A 19611-nucleotide genomic window follows, 5' to 3' on the forward strand; every position below is an offset into this window, starting at 1 on the left:
ACGCAACTTCAGCTACGCGAATAGCGTAGCTGAAGTCGAAGTATCTTGGATCGAATTACCTGGGGTCCACACGGCGCGGGATTGATGGCCGTGGCTCCCCTGTCGACTGCGCTACCACCAGTCGCTCTGGTGGAGTTCCAGAGTCAACGGTGAGCGCGTTCGGGGATTGATATATCGCGTCTTGTTAAGACGCGATATATCGATCCCGGATAAATCGATTGCTATCCGCCGATACGGCGGGTAGTGAAGACATACCCTCAGACACTATTGAATATTTTCAGAGCTGGCATTTCACTCTGAAGAATGTCAGTGGATCTGTTTGCTTCGCGTGCACCTAAGATATCATATACTCCGCTGTATGATTTGGATAGATGGCAGTTTGGGTAGTGAGTGAGGAACCAAATGGCATGTAGCCAGATTTAGGGCCTGATCCAATGCCCATGAAAGGCAAGGGGCAAGTTTGAACTTGGCTTACATGATGGCTGAATTAGGTATTTGCTACCCATATTTTATTAGTGGTAAATGTGCCATGTACGTTTGTCTGTAGGAAAATGGGACAATAAAATCTAAGAATAAAGGCATCTCCTGACAGAGCCATGCTAACGGTAGCGTGAACCAGTGTACCATTTTGTTCTCACATTTTGAAAGGGAAAAACCAGCCCGCAGAGGAATTATTTCCTCAGAAGGTGCCAGGATAAGAGGGTGAGGGCATATGTTGAGAATTGTGCCCTCTGCTCTAGTTTATCAGTGACACTGGAGAGTCCTTCCAAGGCAGTGTATCTGAAAGGGGCTGCTGAAGGAGCTTATTCGATAACTCCTGACTGGGGAAGAATCAAGTAATCCACCGCTGGCATGCAGTTATGTGGGAGGAGTCACAGGCCTGAGGCCTTGAACGCTATGAAGAATTCCACCTGTGGTGCCATTGCTTTTGAGTAATATTCTGTCCTGGGATGTATGTGTGGGGCTTTCACTGACTGCAGCAACTCCTCAGTCTCCCCCTCCCCTGAGGGCTTCACCTCCATCCCCTTCCTCAATCCATCTGAGAAAACAATCAGCAAGGCAATAGTTAATGTTGACATTACACAGTCTACACTGGGGTGAATGAGAGTCAGTGGAGTTCATGCCAGTCCAAGCCAGTGTTTCAGGCTGTCTGGAAACTCAGGAAGATAGCTCTCCATTGGTTAGGCTATGGTCACATTTGGGAAGTTTTCTTCCTACCCATGAGTTCTAGAAAGTTGCTCTTTGTTTTTAAATGAAACCAGGGTCTGAAAATGCCCTGGGAGCCACAGGAATACATCAAGCAGCCAAGTATTTGATGTACCTGGTGTAGGAATTACAGTCTTGGCAAGCAGAGGACCATGTATATACCTGGTGTCCCGTTAATTCTGAAAAAGTCTGTTCCAGGGCTGTGTTTTCCCATGTACCTAGGGATGAAATTAAATCTCCACAGAGTGTTAAGTGCACAGCCTCAGCTTTCTCTTGGAAAGCCATCCATTACTCTGAGTGCTTCTCTCCCAGGTACACTTATCTGGTTAGCCAGTGCCCACATAGGTCATGAAGATTCAATAAACTGACCCCAGCATTTCCCTTCTGAATCTAAATGGAAACTCTGGCCAACTAATTCCACTCCTCCCTGTTTTATAATTAACAACAGGGATGGGGAAACCCCTGATATAACAGAGATTGCTTCAGGTCCAGAACCTTCTAGCATCTCTCGATAGGGCAAAGGGCTCACCGATGTGAGAAACATTGCTTGGTGTCACTAAAACAACTTAATATTGATCTGGTTAGCCGAATGCACACCCCTAATGTGGATCAGTTAAGCCATGCTTAAATTAGTTTAGCTTTATGCTGACTTAAGTGCTGCCTAGGTCTAATGCTGCGTCTGTGCAGAGATGGATTTTGCCCATAAAGAGTTTTTTTTTTTTTTTTTTTTTTTTTAAAGGAGATATCCTATCTCCTAGAACTGGAAGGGACCTTGAAAGGTCATCGAGTCCAGCCCCCTGCCTTCACTAGCAGGACCAAATACTGATTTTGCCCCAAATCCCTAAGTGGCCCCCTCAAGGATTGAACTCACAACCCTGGGTTTAGCAGGCCAATGCTTAAACCACTGAGCTATCCCCTCCCCCCGTTATGAATAGCAAATACTGAAAACAGTGGTTTGCCAACAATCCACCCATCAAAATCTGTTCACATAAAGCTTCTATTGAGTGGTTTCAAATCAATGGACTGGTTAAAAAAAAATTGAAACCCATTGATGCACAGTCTGAGAAAAGAAAAAGGAGCTAAATTGTTTGGAAATACTTGCTGGTGGAGATACACAAGTTTATAAATAAGCATCTTCAAAAACAGACGCATGGAGGAGAATTGTCTTCTTCTCTTGAAGGAACTTTGATATATTTGATTTACATGCTGACACGGAGGGCTGGTCTACGGTAGAAAATTAGATCGACCCAGATACATTGCTCAGGGGTGTGAAAGAGTCACATCCGGAAGCAACATAGCAAAGCTGACCTAAGTCCCACGTAGACAGCACAGTCGACAGAAAAATTCTTCCATCAACCTAGCTATCACCTCTTGGGGTGTTGTATTAACTCCAGCAATGGGAGAGCCCCTCCTGTCGCTGCAGTAGGCGCCCACAGCAGCTGTGCTGCTGTAGCATTTTAAGTGTAGACAGCCTGAGATCAGTGATTCTCTGACTGTGAGCCATGCACCTCCAGTGCTGCCCAGGACACTCGCCTGCGGACTGCAAAGAGTTGGATGCTCACATAGTGCTGACTCTCCTTGTTTCCAGCTGCTAGATCAGGTAAAGAGAAGGTCAGGAATGTCTCTGTTTTATCAGAAAATGCCAATTTGTCAAACTTGAACCGTTCCATGAAAACATCTTGGGTTCAGCATCATCCCTCGATTTGAGGATGATCTCTTCCACAGATTTATATATGGGTCCTGAGATGACTCAGGAGTCCGATCCTGGAACCACAGATCCGCCTGCAGTAGGTACAGACATTTCCTGGCGGGCCAGCCGCCTTCTGTGAGAAAGTTCATTTTTTTCCCTTCCTTCTCTCTCTCTCATTTCAGCTTCGAGGGCAAGGCGCTTCTCCTCGAAACGGGCCACTGCCTGATGGAGGATGGGGTGCCATTGGGGTCGGTTGGTGGCTTCCTCCTCCCAGCTTGTGATGTCCACATCAGTTTTCTTGAGATACACTTTCACTGTGTCTTTGTAGCGTTTCCTCTGATCACCACGGGATCTCTGACCATGCGTGAGCTGAGACTAGAGAACTTATTTTGGCAGGTGAGAGTCTGGCATCTGCACACAATGTCCAGCCTAGTGGAGTTGGTGCACGAGGGTTCAGCAAACGTTTGTCAAATCACAGGCAGGGTTCTGACGGAAATTGACTTGGTCTCCTAGCAGGCTGCTGAGCAGCCTGGCTTTCAGGATCCACCATTCTGGAGCATCCCCACAATGCGGACTCTCCTGGGTCTGGGGCCCTCCGCCCTTCCAGATGTCTGGGGCAGCCCTGCCATGCAGATCAGAATGAAAGCAATTTTTGAACTATGGAAATTTCCTGCAAGCTGGAAATCCTGAGTTTCGGTCATCTCTAATTAAGAGAAACTACAAATACATTAACTACTACCCTGATATTGGTTTTTCACATATGAAATCTCTATAGTAGCCAAAGGGATGTTACTGGAACCCCAGTGGCAGGGGAGGTGGTCTGCACAATCCTGAATGGAAGGTGATGACTGTTTTTTAAGATGTGGTTCATACTAGGAAAAGTGTGAGACCTTCTGACCTAGTCACCAAACCTTGTTGGAGGTACCCTTGTAAGCATTTATATCTGAAAACAGGGGATAGTCCAATAGTCTGAAAGTAATAGTTGGTCCAATGACCCTACACGTTGTTATAACAAAGCAGCCCTTGTTCTGTGGCTGGGACATAGATAGATGTCCATCTAGTGTCTCTTGACATATGTTTTGATTATAAGGTCCTGGGGACAGAGTGTCTTTTTTGTAATGTGTCTGTACAGCTCCTAGAGCAGTGGGGCCCTGATCTATGATTGGGATCCTCCTTTTGGAGGATAGGTCCATCAATGGCTATTAGCCAAGATGCTCAGGGATGCAACCCCATGCTCTGGGTGTCCCAACATCCCAGAAGCTGGGACTGGACAACAGAGGGATGGATCACTTGATAATTGCCCTATTCTGTTCATTCCCTCTGAAGCATCTGGCACTAGCCACTGTCAGAAGGCAGGATACTGGGTTAGATGGACCATTTGTCTGACCCAGTATGGCCTTTATTCTGTAGCTGTTGTCACAGTACAAATAATACATAATGAAAATAATGAGTAATGGATGTGCTGTGTAAGACCCTATTTTATAAAAAGGAGAGAACTCCTCAGTTACTGGTTTCTTAAGGTGATCTGATACATTTTGGACTTGCTGCTCCTTTTTCTCACCCTCTCTATTTCTTTTCCTCCTGTTATTTTTCTTCTTCTTCTTCCAATTTTTATCTTCTTGCTGCTTGGCGCTTTTGTTAATTGACTCATGGTTGATTTTCCTTCTGAAATATGTGATGGTGCCAGAGAGATTGATGAGAGAATTCCAAGCTATAGATGATGTGTCCTTGGGTTTTGGAGGGGAGCAGCAGAGGGGTGATCTAGTGGAGGAGAGAATTCCAACAATTCGCCCTCACTGGCAAGCGGTGTTTATTACACACACACACACACACACACACACACACACACACATACTGCAACCATGAGTACACTTCCAGGCATGGGAGGAAAACACAAATATGTTAATAAACCACTCCTGAGGGTTTAATTGGTTCTCCATCCCAAAACCAGGTGACACCCTGGCCTTCTCCCTGAAAATGCTCTGGGCTGGCATTCTTGGGAGCAGCCTCTTGGAGGAATGCAGCTGCTGGCATCGGGACAGGAGCTGACATTCCAGTTCGAAGCTCAAGAATGTGGACAGACTGTTCACTCCAAATGACAGGCACATGAGTTCATTCACCCTCACTGCATTGGAAATGGGCGGTCAGAATCCAAACAATCTGCAAACCTTCAGAGAGATGCCTGCTTTAATTCAGGTATTAGTGCTCACCAAGCATCTGCCAGATGCTTCCCCAGGGGCAGGGGCTCTCAACTATCTCATAGCATGGAGTACATCTTAACAGAGAGATTGTCTCAGGAACCACCTCTCTTTCTATTGGTGGCTTCCTGATCACCTCCCCTTCCTTTCATGGTTACATAACGTCTCCATTGCAACCACAGCCATTGCTTTCATGGAAATGTAGTACTGGGGAAAAGTTTAGTGGGTTTTTGTTTCTTTTAATGCAATGTAGCAGCTGGATGTGCAGAGGAGAAGTTGGCAGCACATGATCAGCCAGCTCTCTGTAGAACAGCAAGAGTTCTGTGGAGCAGAGACCACAGTTTGGGAACCACAGCTTTCTAGTTCAATGAGTGCCACATGGAGACATGCAACTGGCAAGTCAGGAACAAAGGTCTCATGATGAAGGTTCTACACAGCCAGAGCCTTGCATTGGTTTGGCATTTGAACCCTTGCTTAAAACAAATTCAGAGCCAAATGCAAACCCTCAGCTCATCCCCAATACTTAGCTCATAGATAGTAGCATACCTTTGCAATGGCACTGTGCCAACATTCAATAATTACCCCATCTCTGTAACACATCCATCGGAAGGCAGGCCAGTGTTACATACATACATACATACATACATACATACATACATATATATATATATATAATATTCCAGACAACTTGGATTACCAAACCACACTAATTTGTTGAGACGGGGCTTGGGAATCAAAATAATTTTGCATTAATGTGTTCATAGCTGCTGAATAGCTTTTGGAAATTGACACTAGAGAATTATTCACTGGCTAACCATTTGCTGAGACAGGATCATATGATCTCATAACCTAAAATAGCAAAGCTTCAGCATCAGGCAGTTCGGATGCTATAGCATATTTAGGGCAAAAAGACCCCTGACCGGATTCACCACTCCATTACACCAATTCTATACAAGTGGTAATCCAGGGGTCCCTCTTCCCTTAAAATCTATTAATTAGGACGAATAAACCTCCAGACTTTCCCATGCTGATTTTACACCTCCCCTTTTGCCATCTACATGGACTGGCTAAAAACAGGATGATTATAAATATTCTCAAGTATCAAAGGGGTAGCCGTGTTAGTTTGGATCTGTAAAAGCAGCAAAGAGTCCTGTGGCACCTTATAGACCTTCACATGCATCCGAAGTGGGTATTCACTCACGAAAGCTCATGCTCCTATATGTCTGTTAGTCTATAAGGTGCCACAGGACTCTTTGCTGCTTTTATAAATATTCTTGAATGTGATGGGTGCAGCTGTTTGGTTACAAAACTCCAATGTGTATCTCTCCTCTCATTTCCTCTCCCTGAGTGTAGAACTTTACACTGACCAGTGCTCAATCTCTTCTCGTTGCCTTCTGCACTCACTGCTCTAATCTTTCCTGGTCACTAGACCTGTGGGTTCTGTCCCTTGAATATGCCCTCCCTCCAACTTTGGCATCTTCTGCAAATTTGATCACAATTTAAGTTCACACCAAAGTAGCACCCAACCAAAATAGCTACGAATCAACTGCACAGGGTGTCAACTGGAGCTTGTTTCCTGGGGAGTCAGTTAAACAATATCTGGAAACCCTAGGAAAGTCCTGGATTGGGCTTCAATTAGCAACAATAGTCAATGCTTGAATACTGACCTAGACTATTTGAAAGTGGTCCATAGTCCACAGTGTGAGAACCACTGCTCTGTTAACATGTGATCCATGACATGCAAGACTTTGATGCCCACTGCTATAGTGTTCAATTTGAATATCAGGAAATATGCCCCAAACCCTGTGCTAAGTGTGGAATGAGTTTAAATCTCAAATACGTGGGGCTTGCTTCTCCTCTCTGTTATGCTAGTTTAACAACATTGACATTAATGGATTACCGCTTGTATAGAATTGGTGTAATGGGGGCAGGAGAGGGTGTGTGGGAAGAGGTGGGGGTGCAGGCTCTGGGACGGAGTTTGGGTGCAGGCTCTGGGATGGGGCAGGGCCTCTGGGTGCAGGAGGGTATGGCGGGTGGGCAAAGAGGTGAGCAGGGGTTCTAGTATGTTACATGCACTATGATGCACACCTTATATGTATTAGTTGATTTTGTAAGCGGAACTTATGATTAAAATAAATAAATGTTCTATTATCATTATTATTCTTGTTATTTACGTATTTTTCTTTTTTTTTTTTTACAAAGTAACTACTATGAAATTATATGGAGGGGTAGGGTGCAATTTTATATACTTGCCTCGGGCGCAAAAATAGCTAGTTATGGCTCTGGATTTGAACCCACTATTTCTCACAAAAAGCCATTTTTAGTTGGAAAAACAATTTCTGAGGGAAAAATGTCCCACTCTAATGACAATGTTTGGGAAACACAGCCCTAGAGTGGCTTCTCCTTTTTCCCCACAGCTGGGGTCAAAAAGCGAGCGGGTACGTTTCGCGTGGGGTCCAGCAGGAATCGGTTCTTGGCCCTACACTATTGAACATTGTTCTCAATGACCATGATGAAGACATAAAATCATCCCTGATAAAGTTTGCAGATGTGCAAAGATTGGAGGAGTGGTGTATAATGAAGAGGAAAGGTCACTGAGTCAGAGCGATTTGCATTGCTTGGTAAAATGGGTACAAGTGAACAACATGCATTTTAACACAGCTCAATATACATGTACAGAGCTAGGAACAAAGAATGTAGGCCAAACTCACATGTTGGGGGACTCTATCCTGGGAAGCCGTGACTTGGAAAAAGATTTGTGGGTTGTGATGGAGAATCAGCTGAACATGAGCTCCCAGTGTGAGCTGTGGCCAAAAGGGCTAACGCGATCCTGGGATGCATAAACAGGAGAATCTCGAGTAGGAGCAAAGAGGTTATTTTACCTCTGTAGTTGGCACTGGTGTGACTGCTGCTGGAATCCTGTGCCCAGTTCTGTTGCCCACAGTTCAAGAAGGATGTTGATAAACTGCAGAGGGTCGGAGAAGAGTCATGAGAACGATTAAAGGATTAGAAATCCTGCCTTGTAGACTCCAGGAGCTCAGTCTATTTAGATTAACCAAGAGAAGGTTAAGGAGTGACTTGATCTCAGTCTATAAGCACCTACGCAGGGAACAAATATTTAATATTGGGCTCTTCTGTCTAGCAGAGAAAAGTCTAACACAATCCAAGGGCTGGAAGTTGTAGCTAGATAAATTCGGATTGGAAATAAGGAGTAAATTTTTATCATTGATAGTAATTAACCATTAGAACAATTTACCAAGGGTCATGGTGGATTCTCCATCAGTGACCATTTTAAATCAAGACTGTGTATGTTTCCTGTAGATCTGCTCTGGAAATTATTCTGGGGCCATTTTCCAGTCTGTGCTATGCCTGGGTCAGACTAGGTGATCACAATGGCCCCTTCTGGCCTTAGAATCTCTGACTCTGCTCCCAGCTCTTCCAAAGGGGCTGGAGGGAATCGTCTTCTCTCTCTGCATCCCCCTTAGCCAAAGGGAATAAGCACAAGGCCTAAAGCAGTCTCTGCACTTTACAACCATTATTCAGCTCGATCCTCTTCTCCGGGTCCATCTGCAAATGTTAATCGCTCCTGTGCCACTGGCCTCTCGTCACCCCATCACCAAGTGTGACCTTCCTCAGTAGTGCCCTCTCCCCTCCATTCCCAAATGCCCAGGAGACAAGGCAGCCTTTGCCAAACCAGGCGTGGGCAGAGAAGGGCCCCCTCATGGACAGCATCTTGCCAACAGCGCCTGGCCATTAAACCCAGTGGCTCATGTGCCTCTGCTCTTTGCACCTGCCATGATGTCACACCAGGAGCAGGGGGGCCCTCCAGCCGCTTGATCCTAAATCACCAAGATTTTATAGGTTAAAGCAACACCGTTAGCTTCACTAACTGGCAACCAGTGCCCCTGAGCAAGCAGGTAGCTGCACTGTGCCCTACGCCTGCGGGGTCCCAGACAGCATAAAGAACAGCACGGCCATCAGTTGGGGGGGGGGGCAAAGCAAGGACAGCTGTGGCAAGGCTGCACCCAAAAGGAAAGGCTTGCCAGGCACAAGCAATTGTGGCTCTTTCCAGCTCGCATGTTCAGGTTCTTAGACTGGGACCTTTGCCGTTCTGGATTTCAGCTGCTATCCCTGCACCCAAGAGCACCCTAGGAATTAGCAAGCAAACGACCACTGTCTTGTTATTTCTTTGCACAGCAGCAGCACTGGCACCCCGTCATGGACCAGACCCCATTGTGCTAGATGCTGTACAAAGACCAACTAAAAAGACAGAGCTTGCAGTGGTGCAAACCTGCACTGCATAATGCAGCCACATGCCTTCACTCCAGGCTGCTCACAGAAACCCAGCCTGCCTCCAATCACAGCCTTTTCTGACTGAGCTGGTGCCCGCGCTCCGTCAGCCAAACCCCAGGACCTTCATTTCACTCCACTCACTGGGCCAGTGGAGATGGAGACTGTCATAGAGTGGCCTTGCCCAGGGCGCCCTCCTGTGGCAGGCTGTGGGAGAATAGTCATGCATGCCTCAGTTTTCCTCCTTCAGAGGCCTCAATAATTCCACACATGCTTACTTGCCTCAGTAATCCCCTCCTTGGGGCCGGTTTATTACAAAAGCAGAGTGCAAAAAGTCAATAACAAAAGCCCGAAACATAACCCAATTATCACCCACAGTGCACGTAGCCCTTCAAATCACAGGACATCTAGGCCCCCGATGTCCTGAATGCCACATTTCTGCCACACCTGGTCTCTTAGTCGGTCCTTTCCTGTCCATCTGCCAGGTCAGCCAGTCCAGCTTTTCCCAGAGAACCCCCCAGCCTCTCTGCAGGGAATACATCCCTCTCTCCTCCTGGCCTGCAGCCCTCTCCAGCCCTCTGGGTGGGGGTGCTCAGCCGGCAAACTGCTCTTGCTGCTCTCCTGCCTTCATTCTTCCCCCAGGGACCACCTACAGCTTCCTTTCTTATCTGCCCTTCCCTTGGCTGATCCAGTCTGTTGTCAGGCTGCCCCCTTTAGGGCCCACGTGCCTTCTCCTAAAGCCCAGCTCGGAAGCAGCTGATGAATCATAGGTGCCCTGGCCTCTTCTTTCTTAAAAGGCCAGTGCCATCCTGTGACAGAGACAGAGAGCGAGAACCACCTGCCTGCTAGAGAGCTCCCAGCCCAGGCCCTTCTGACTGTGTGAGAACAGGGGGTGAGCACTCTAGGTTATACTGTAATGGCAGGCAGGACCAGGCGGTGCTGTTACACATAGTTTTCCAGGTGCTTTTTCTTAGCATTTGTCTAGGCTGATTCCCCACTCTGGTACTCTGACCTTGGCTGGGTAGATGCTGCCACCAACCAAATGCAAAACGGCTTGAAACCCAGGAAGGCGCACTTGGGAATTCCTTCCTGTGGGGTACCCTCAAGCCCTTTCACCCCCCCCCCAAAGGAAGAGCTGAGAAAGGAAAACAACGAAATCAGCAGTTGTCACCAGCTAATTAAAAAAGTGCACAAACCTCTTAAGACACAAAAATCCAAATCCTGTTCTTAAAAAAGCATAAATGTTATTAAAAACAAAAAGAAAGAAAATACATCTGGCTCTGAGGCTTTTACTAGATTTAAAAAATCCCACTTACAAAAATTAAACATCAAGAATAACCTTCTTGAGGTCCAGCTTAAAGTTTACAAGCAAAACAAAAGCTTTTGGGGTTAGCACAGAGGAGTCCACAAGCCTTACAAAATAAAAGAAATAAACCTAATTGCGTCTTTCTAGACATTTCTGATCTACTTACATATTTAGGTTTCCAAATAAGCAATTTCTACGTATTTTCTGATGAGTCTGATGATTTTCATACCCGGCCTTCAGCTTCTCACAGCATAACTGCTGCCCTGTTCCCCTCTTCCTCAGAGAACAACAACAGACACAAAGGGAAAGTTTTTTTTCCAATTTTAAAAAGTTCTAGCTCTCCCATTGGCTCTTTTGGTCAAGTGCCCACTCTCTTCCTTTACCTGTGGACTTTTTTAACCCTTTACAGGTAAAGCAAGTAGAGAACAGCCTCTAACAGGGATTTTTTAGCTAACTAGCTGGCTGGGTGTCCATAAAAGGGAGCTTCCCCCTCCCCCCCTTCATTTATCACAGCATGCAAGCAAGTTTTGATAATTGGGAAGACATGTGGCAGTGGTGGTAATTTTTTGTAGAGGCATTTCAGGGGATAGGGAGGTACAGAAGCAGCAGGAGAGTTTTCTGTCTGCCTTGGACTCTGACCAGAGTCAGCTCTCGAGGCAGAATTGCTCCCTGGGATCCAGGCTTTGGTGCTGGGCTCAAATTCCCAAAAGAAGGGACAGCCCTGCATGCTGTTTGACCCCCTCTCTTCCATGACTGGTGTGCATGTGCAGATAAAGTAAGTGATACTTAGAATAAACCCATTTCTCCTCCCTGGGATGCTGACCTACAAGGCAAAGGCCCGAAACATCTGCTACCACTTGGCAGAGGGGAGGCACTGGTGTCAGAAAAGGACCCTGAATTGGAAGGAGAGGCAACAATATTAAGGTGAAAGCTGTATACTAAAGGCTGTCCTGCTCCATGGAGTCCTTTGCCTCTGGATAGCAATGGAAATCTGGGGAGTTTGATTTCTTTACCAGAAAGCATGTTTTCTGTCCCCTCAGCCTCCTGATTCAGCATCTGAGAGGTCAGCAATGTTGTGCTGACAGCTCACTATCCCCATGCTTTTGTGGAATGGATTCCAGGCGCTCTCTAGAACCAGGGTGACCCCCTCTCAGCGCCCTGCAGGACAGCACAAACATCCCAAAGGCCCTTTGCTGACTCCTGCATTCCCTAAGGTCAGCTTCAGCAGCTCAATCCCAGGTTTCCATTCCTCTCCCCTACCTGCATGGTTTGGCAACACAAAGGTTAGCACTTATCTCTGATCCACCCAGTTGTCTGTCCGTTGGTTTTATCTCTCTGGCGGGTGGGCAGGGGTCAAGGATCTGTCAATGGTTTGCAATCCGCACTGCGATGCTGCTGGTAACTGCCATGCACAGGAGACAAAGAAGGGCGTGCCGCTTACATTCAACCAGCAGCGACAGCTGAAAAAGTGAGCAAAATCAAAATAGCAAAACCTTGGGATATGGCCAGTCAGCAGCTTACCCAGAAGTGACAACCCCAAGTGCTGGGCTCCCATACACATGAGTCTGGCTAAAAAAAGAATGAGATTTCAAGCCTTTCGAGTTCACATTTTCATGCTTTCCCTCACAGTCATGAAGGATAGAAATTTTTTTTTTTTTAATGAAAGCTGACTTTCTGATGGAATCACCTGACTCCAAGAGCTGGAGCTTTAAGAAAAGCACCATTTCTTGCAAGACTCCAAATCAAATCATGAGAGTGGGCAACACTTCTTGCTCTGGTTGCCTCTGTACTAGAAACAAGGGCATGGGAGGACTAGCTGGGGTTACTCTCTTCCCATAGGTTGCAGTGGCCCTTGCATTGTATTAGTAGCATTTCCTAGTCAGCTACAGAGAACTGAAGCTTTGGTGGGAAAATTATGTGCAGTGCAGAATAATAGAGAAGGAAGATCCCTGGTGCACCAGATCTTAGATTCATAGATTCATAGATTCTAAGACTGGAAGGGACCTCGAGAGGTCATCGAGTCTCATAGACTCATAGACTCATAGACATTAAGGTCAGAAGGGACCATTATGATCATCTGGTCTGACCCCCTGCATGCCGCAGGCCGCAAGACCCTTCCCTGTACTCTACCGTTGAAGTCCCCAGTCCTGTGTTTTAGTGACTTCAATCGGCTGAGACCCTCCTGCTAGTGATCCCTGCCCCATGCTGCGGAGGAAGGCGAAAAACCTCCAGAGGCTCGGCCAATCTACCCTGGAGGAAAATTCCTTCCCGACCCCAAATATGGCGATCAGTAATACCCCGAGCATATAGGCAAGAGTCTCTAGCCTGACCCTTGTTGGCCATTATGTTGTTCATGTACCATTGCTTGGTTTTCCTTGACTACTATGTTTTATCATTAAACCATTCCCTCCATAAACTTATCCAACTTAATCTTAAAACCAGACAGGTCCGTCGCCCCCACCGTTTCCCTCGGAAGGCCGTTCCAATATTTCACCCCTCTGATGGTCAGAAACCTTCGTCTAATTTCTAGCCTAAACTTCCCCCCGGCCAGTTTGTATCCATTCGTTCTCGTGTCCACATTAGTACTAAACTGGAATAATTCCTCTCCCTCCCTTGTATTAACCCCTCTGATATATTTAAAGATAGCAATCATATCCCCCCTCAGCCTTCGCTTTGTCAGACTAAACAACCCAAGCTCCTCTAATCTCTTTTCATACGACAGGTTTTCCATTCCTCTGATCATCTTAGTCGCCCTTCTCTGCACCCGTTCCAGTTTGAGTTCATCTTTTTTAAACATTGGAGACCAGAACTGCACACAGTACTCCAAATGAGGTCTCACCAGTGCCTTATACAACGGAAGCAGGACCTCCCTATCTCTACTAGATATACCTCGCCTAATACATCCCAAGACCGCATTGGCTTTTTTCACCGCCACGTCACATTGCCGACTCATAGTCATCCTGCGGTCCACAAGGACCCCTAGGTCCTTCTCCTCTTCCGTTACTTCTAACCAATGCGTCCCCATCTTGTAACTAAAATTGTTATTATTCATCCCCAAGTGCATAACCTTACACTTTTTACTATTAAATTTCATCCTATTTCTAATACTCCAATTCACAAGCTCATTCAAGTCTCCCTGCAGAGTATCCCTATCCTCCTCCGAGTTTGCAACTCCTCCCACCTTCGTATCATCCGCAAACTTTATCAGCCCACTCTTGCAATCTGTCCCGAGGTCAGTTATAAATAGATTAAATAAGATGGGTCCCAAAACCGAACCTTGAGGCACTCCACTAGTAACCTCCCTCCAACCCGACAATTCACCCTTTAATACGACCCGCTGCATTCTCCCCATTAACCAATTCCCTATCCACCTCTGGATTTTCATATCGATCCCCATGTTTTTCATTTTAACCAATAGTTCCTCATGGGGTACTGTATCAAACGCTTTACTGAAATCCAGGTAAATTAGGTCCACCGCATTTCCCTTATCTAATAAGTCCGTTACTTTCTCAAAGAAGGAGATCAGATTCGTTTGGCACGATCTGCCCTTCGTAAAACCATGCTGTAATTTATCGCATTTGCCATTAACCTCAAGGTCCTCAACTAGTTTCTCTTTCAGAATCTTCTCCAGCACCTTGCACACTACTGATGTTAAACTAACAGGCCTATAGTTACCCGGGTCACTTTTTTTCCCTTTCTTGAAAATAGGAACCACATTGGCTATTCTCCAGTCTAACGGGACTACCCCCGAGTTTACAGATTCATTAAATATAGTCGCTAATGGGCCTGCTATTTCCCGCGCCAATTCCTTCAATATTCTCGGATGAAGATCGTCCGGTCCACCCGACTTAGTCCCATTAAGGCGTTCTAGTTTTGTTTCTACCTCGGATGCGGTAATCCCCCATCCCGTATGCCCCTCTGTAACGGTGCTAGTATCCCTAATACCTTCATTGGCCTCATTAAACACCGATGCAAAATATTCATTGAGATATTGCGCCATGCCTAGATTATCTTTAATCTCCTCTCCGGCTATAGTCTTCAGCGGTCCCACTTCTTCTTTCTTTGCTTTCTTCCTATTTATATGGCTGTAAAACCTCTTACTATTACTTTTAATTCCCCTCGCTAAGTCCAACTCTTCCTGGCCTTTGGCCTTTCTCACTCTATCTCTACATTCTCTGACTTCGCTAAGGTAAGTTTCCAGTCCCCTGCCCGCATGGCAGGACCAAATACTTGGTCTTCATTGATTAAACCATGGCCTGGGATAGGTGAGGGCCCTGCACCTCCCCCTCTTGCCTAAGCTCTGCCCTGGGGAGATGAGGGCTCAGCCTGACGACAGACACTCCCTGAGTCATCCCCATGGGGATCCAAGAGCTTCTTCCGCTAAAAAGCCATTAGCCAGTGTTGAGTTTCAATAGGTAAAGGGCAACCCATGTTTGGGGACTTGACAGGCTGTTGCCAGGTGCCTGGAGAGTCATTGGAGAGCTATGGTGTTTCTGTAGGCACTAGAGGCATCTGCCCTGCCTCCAGTGGCAGCAAAACCCACTCCATGGAAGCAGGAGCCCAGCCAAGGGATGTGGTGTTTCTCCATGAACACTGGGTAGTTCAGAGCTCATATTGTTTTTCCCCAGGCTGGCAAACTCATACATTGCCCTCCTAAGTTGTTAAATAAGTGTTCACAATTATTCTGTATTATTTGCCGAGGAGCCTTCATTATGGACCAGTACACCACTGCACTAGGCGCTATACAAACAAATACCCCAAAAGACAGTTCCTGCCTCACAGGAACTAATCTAAGTAATAGGTGCATCAGGCCAACACTAGGCCGAGACACCACTCAAGCAATTGAGCCCAAAGTCAGCACAATATTAGATGTACACTGCACCTTCCTCCCCTCCAAAACCAATTCTTTAAGACCAAGGAAAAATTCCATGCACACATCTCAGCCCATGGAAGTGGCCCTAAAATAACAAACACTTGTGGGTGCCAGTGTACAACAGGGAAAAACATCAGTTTCAGGCTTCTAAAGGGATCAAAATAAAGCCAAGTGGGAGGAGAAACAAAGATGGTCAGAGTTATAGGGAATACCTAGACAGATGTACAAAATTATGCGACAAACCAAGTGAGAGAAGATAGAGCTCCAGGAGTCAGATCCTTCATGGTGTGCTGAATTGAAACAACAGGTCTGGGTTTAACTAAGAGCTTGTCCACACAGGGAAATTGATCAGAAGAGCTATTGTGGAATAGATCCTTGGTGGTAACTCTGTTCCAGAATATTTGGGGCCCTTTGTGAGCTTATTCTGCAAGAGCTATTCTGGTCAATTTCCCCTTGTAGACAAGCGCCATCTAACCCCATTCAAAGGTTTCCTGTCTGCTCCCAACAGGAGAAAGTTAGGAGAAAGTTGCAGCAGAAGCAGGGGGAAGGCAGCTGCCTGCTATTTTTCCAGATTATTTCACTTTCTTAGAATTTCCTCTCTTGGTTTCTTCTTCTTCTTCTTTTTTTTTTTTTTTTTAATCAACATTTTTTGACAGCTGGAAAAAATAATATGTTTTGGTTGCCATGGCAATGGACTTCCAAACTTTAGATGGGTTGTAAGGAATGCCAAGAGCTCCAGGACAGCCAATAATGTTCAAGGGGAAATTAACCTAATTTCCAGAAAGTAGCATGCACAATCTGGCCATTCCTAACCGTGCATGTGAGTAGCTTTGTACATGGACACTGATGCTAGTGTCATACCCATGTTTACTCTGCACAATACGGCATTGACTGCAGAGCATTGGCCACTGTTCTTCTTGTGCATGCCATGGAATCACAAGACTAGGCTCTCATCAGCATGGTATTTCTTCATACTGAATCTTACGCAAAAGAAATAATAAATAAATATTGTACTTTAAGGCTATAAAAATGTGGGTGGGAAGATTTTCCAGCATGTGTCACTTTCCATTAAATCTGATACACACATTCTGCATCATCTGTTTGTGGTTTTGTCCCTGACACCCATCTCGGATTTAGGAATTTGTAACTCTTTCTCACCACCCCTAGTTTTTAATGCACCCTGGAGAATTGGAATAGAGGCTGAACTGACACAACTTCAGAGCCACTGCAATGCATTACCTCTGTGGTTTTTGGACCAACAGACTAATAGGATCCAGCTGAATAACTTCAAAGGCATCAATCCAATGGCTTGTTCCAATGGGTCCTGCCAACGTGTACCACGATAGGTGGATTTCCCATTTCATTTTCCACCTACCATTTAAGTTTTCAATTAGCAATAATCACGCCTCGGATTAACCTCATTGGCTACGATACTGCACTGTCCACTGATCTGCGATCCCTGAAACACTTTTGAAATGTACAGTTGGTGGTGTTAGCATATGTTCCATGTAATTCCTGGAGCTAGTGAGACAACACTAAACTTTCCTCTGGGAAGAATAATTACACTCTAGGGCCCAATCTTGCAAATGATGCCATCCTGGCACCCATGCAGAGCCCCATGGAAATCACTGGGGTGGGTCTACCTATAACACAGCCAGCTGAAGAATCAAGTCTGAGTTTAGCTACAAAATCCAGAGAGAGGAATAAAATACAGTCAAATGAAATAAACGTCAACAGTGATACCCAAGGAGTCTCTCTGAAATCAGTGAGACTATTGAAGAAGTAAGGTAGTACTCACCTTGGGTAAGGATGTCGCCATCTGGCCTCTAATGAAAAGAGGGTACAGCAATGTCCCCTAATGGTTTAAGACAAGATACCACATGCAAATGAAACAATATTTCTACTGCAACATAATCTGTCCTACAGAAGAGACATTTAATTCCCTTTAAAAAGGTAGCATTGAAACTTCGATGCGTTATGATGCAACCAAAGAGGAACTAATTCCCAGGCTGGCAGGGTTGGCTCCAGGCCCCAGCTAAGGAAGCAGGTGCTTGGGGCGGCCAATACAAAGGGGCGGCACTCTGTCCGCTATTGGGGCGGCACGTCTGGGTCTTCGGCGGCGGGTCCCTCAGTCCCTCTCTTTCTCTTTGAGTTGCCGCTGAAGTGCCGCCGAAGAGGAAGAGAGGGAGTGAAGGACCCACCACCGAACTGCTGCCGAAGAATGGAGTGGCGCAATTGAGCTGCTGCCGAAGTGCCGCCGATCAGCTTTTTTTTTTTTTTTTTTGCTGCTTGGGGCGGCAGAAAACCTGGAGCCGGCCCTGCAGGCTGGGCATCTTTGCTTAAGTCAATTTTCATTTTGAGGGAGATGTTCAAGATCACAAAGAGGAGTTGGGTGCCTCCCTGCCTTTTATGCCTTTGAAAATCTCCTGCTTTGCTTTTGCGATTACTTTGCTTTTAAGGCTCCTCATGCTTCAAATCCTAAAGATCTTGAGGCTTTTTAGGAGCTACAAGAATTGAACAGAGGCTTTCCTGGTGTCATTTTTATACAGGGGGTAATTCAGGCCCTGTTGAAGTGAGTGAGAGTTTGCCATTGACTTCAGTGGACCCAGGATTTCACCCATCAAGCAAACAAATTACTAAATGAACGCATTGATCTGTCTGAACTGGACTGTGCTGAGCAGAAGTTGTCCACACAGTTTTCCTTTGAAAATGACAAATGCCTGCCTGTAATCTCAGCTCCGCCCTTTTTTTGGATTTGTCAGGAAGTTGGACTGATGTACATGTTTTCCTCTGAAATGCCTTGTATGTCTGGTCTGTGCATGAGTATCTACATATTCACCTCCTTATTCATTCCCCAGTTTTTACACACACATATACACAATTACTGCTATGAAGGGAAAAAAACCAAATGCAGGCAGCTAACCTACATGTAAATGTCTATACAGCTAGGAACAAAGAATGTAGACCATACTTACAGGATGGGGACTCTATCCTAGGAAGAGGAAAAAGATTTGGGAGTCATGGTGGAACATCAGCTGAACATGAGCTCCCAGTGGGAAGCTGTGGCCAAAAGCGTTAATGTAATCCTGGGATGCAAACACAGGGGAATCTTGAATAGGAGTAGGGAGGTAGTTTTATCTCTGTTTCTGGCACTGGTGCGATCACTGCTGGAATACTGTGTCCAGTTCTGGTGCCCAGTATTCAAGAAAGATGTTGATAAATTGGAGAGAAGAACTATGAGAATGATTAAAGAATTAAAAAACCTGCCTTATAGTTGTCGATCCCTGAGATCAAGGATGATTGTCTTCCATAAAATGATAGCCAGTTAGCGCTGCTGGATCCACAGGTGGTTAATGAGACTGATCCAGGATTTGCAGATCTTGTCACAGATGGGGCAGACATTTCCCACTGGAAAGGCAGATCTAGATTGTTCAGTTGGGCTGTGGCACGTTTGTCCTCCTTTCCCATTTCTCCATTGGATCTCAAAATACTGAGATCCTTGCCACAAGGTCCCTTTCCATTTTGATTGGTCGAGGGCTTGGGTTTCCCATGAGTTTATGTCAATTTTGCACTTCTTCATGTTGGCTTTGAGGATGACTTTGAAGTGCTTTTTTTGCCTGCCTGTCTTCCACTGGCCCTGGCTCAGTTATGAGAACATGACCTGCTTCAGGACTCGATTTTCTGGCATTCAAAGAACATGACCAGCCCAACGGAGTTGGTGGTGGGTGATTGTAGCTTCAATGCTGGAGGTTTTGGCTTGGGACAGAACACTGATGTTGTTGTGTTGGTCATCCCACTTGTTTTGGAAGATCTCGCAGAGGCACCATTGATGGTATCTTTCAAGAATCTTGAGGTGCTACTGTACGTGACCCAGGTTTTGCACCATACAGGAGAGCAGGGACAATAACAGCTGGGTACACGAGAAGCTTGGTTTGATTCTTGATGTCACGATCTTCAAAGACACGTTTTCTCAAGCATCCGAAAACTGCACTGGTTCATTGAAGGTGGTGTTGAATATCCTTGTCAACGTCAGCTTTCTGTGACCACT

General features: G+C 45.9%; 1 pseudogene; it reads right to left on the bottom strand.

Annotated features, from left to right (window-relative positions):
* Positions 1 to 16841: 16841 nt before the first annotated feature.
* LOC117883451 lies at positions 16842 to 17013 on the bottom strand (annotated as a pseudogene).
* Between the last annotated feature and the right edge of the window lie 2598 nt (positions 17014 to 19611).

This window comes from Trachemys scripta, chromosome 9 (assembly GCF_013100865.1).
Source record: "Trachemys scripta elegans isolate TJP31775 chromosome 9, CAS_Tse_1.0, whole genome shotgun sequence".
NCBI classification, from domain to species: Eukaryota; Metazoa; Chordata; order Testudines; family Emydidae; genus Trachemys; species Trachemys scripta.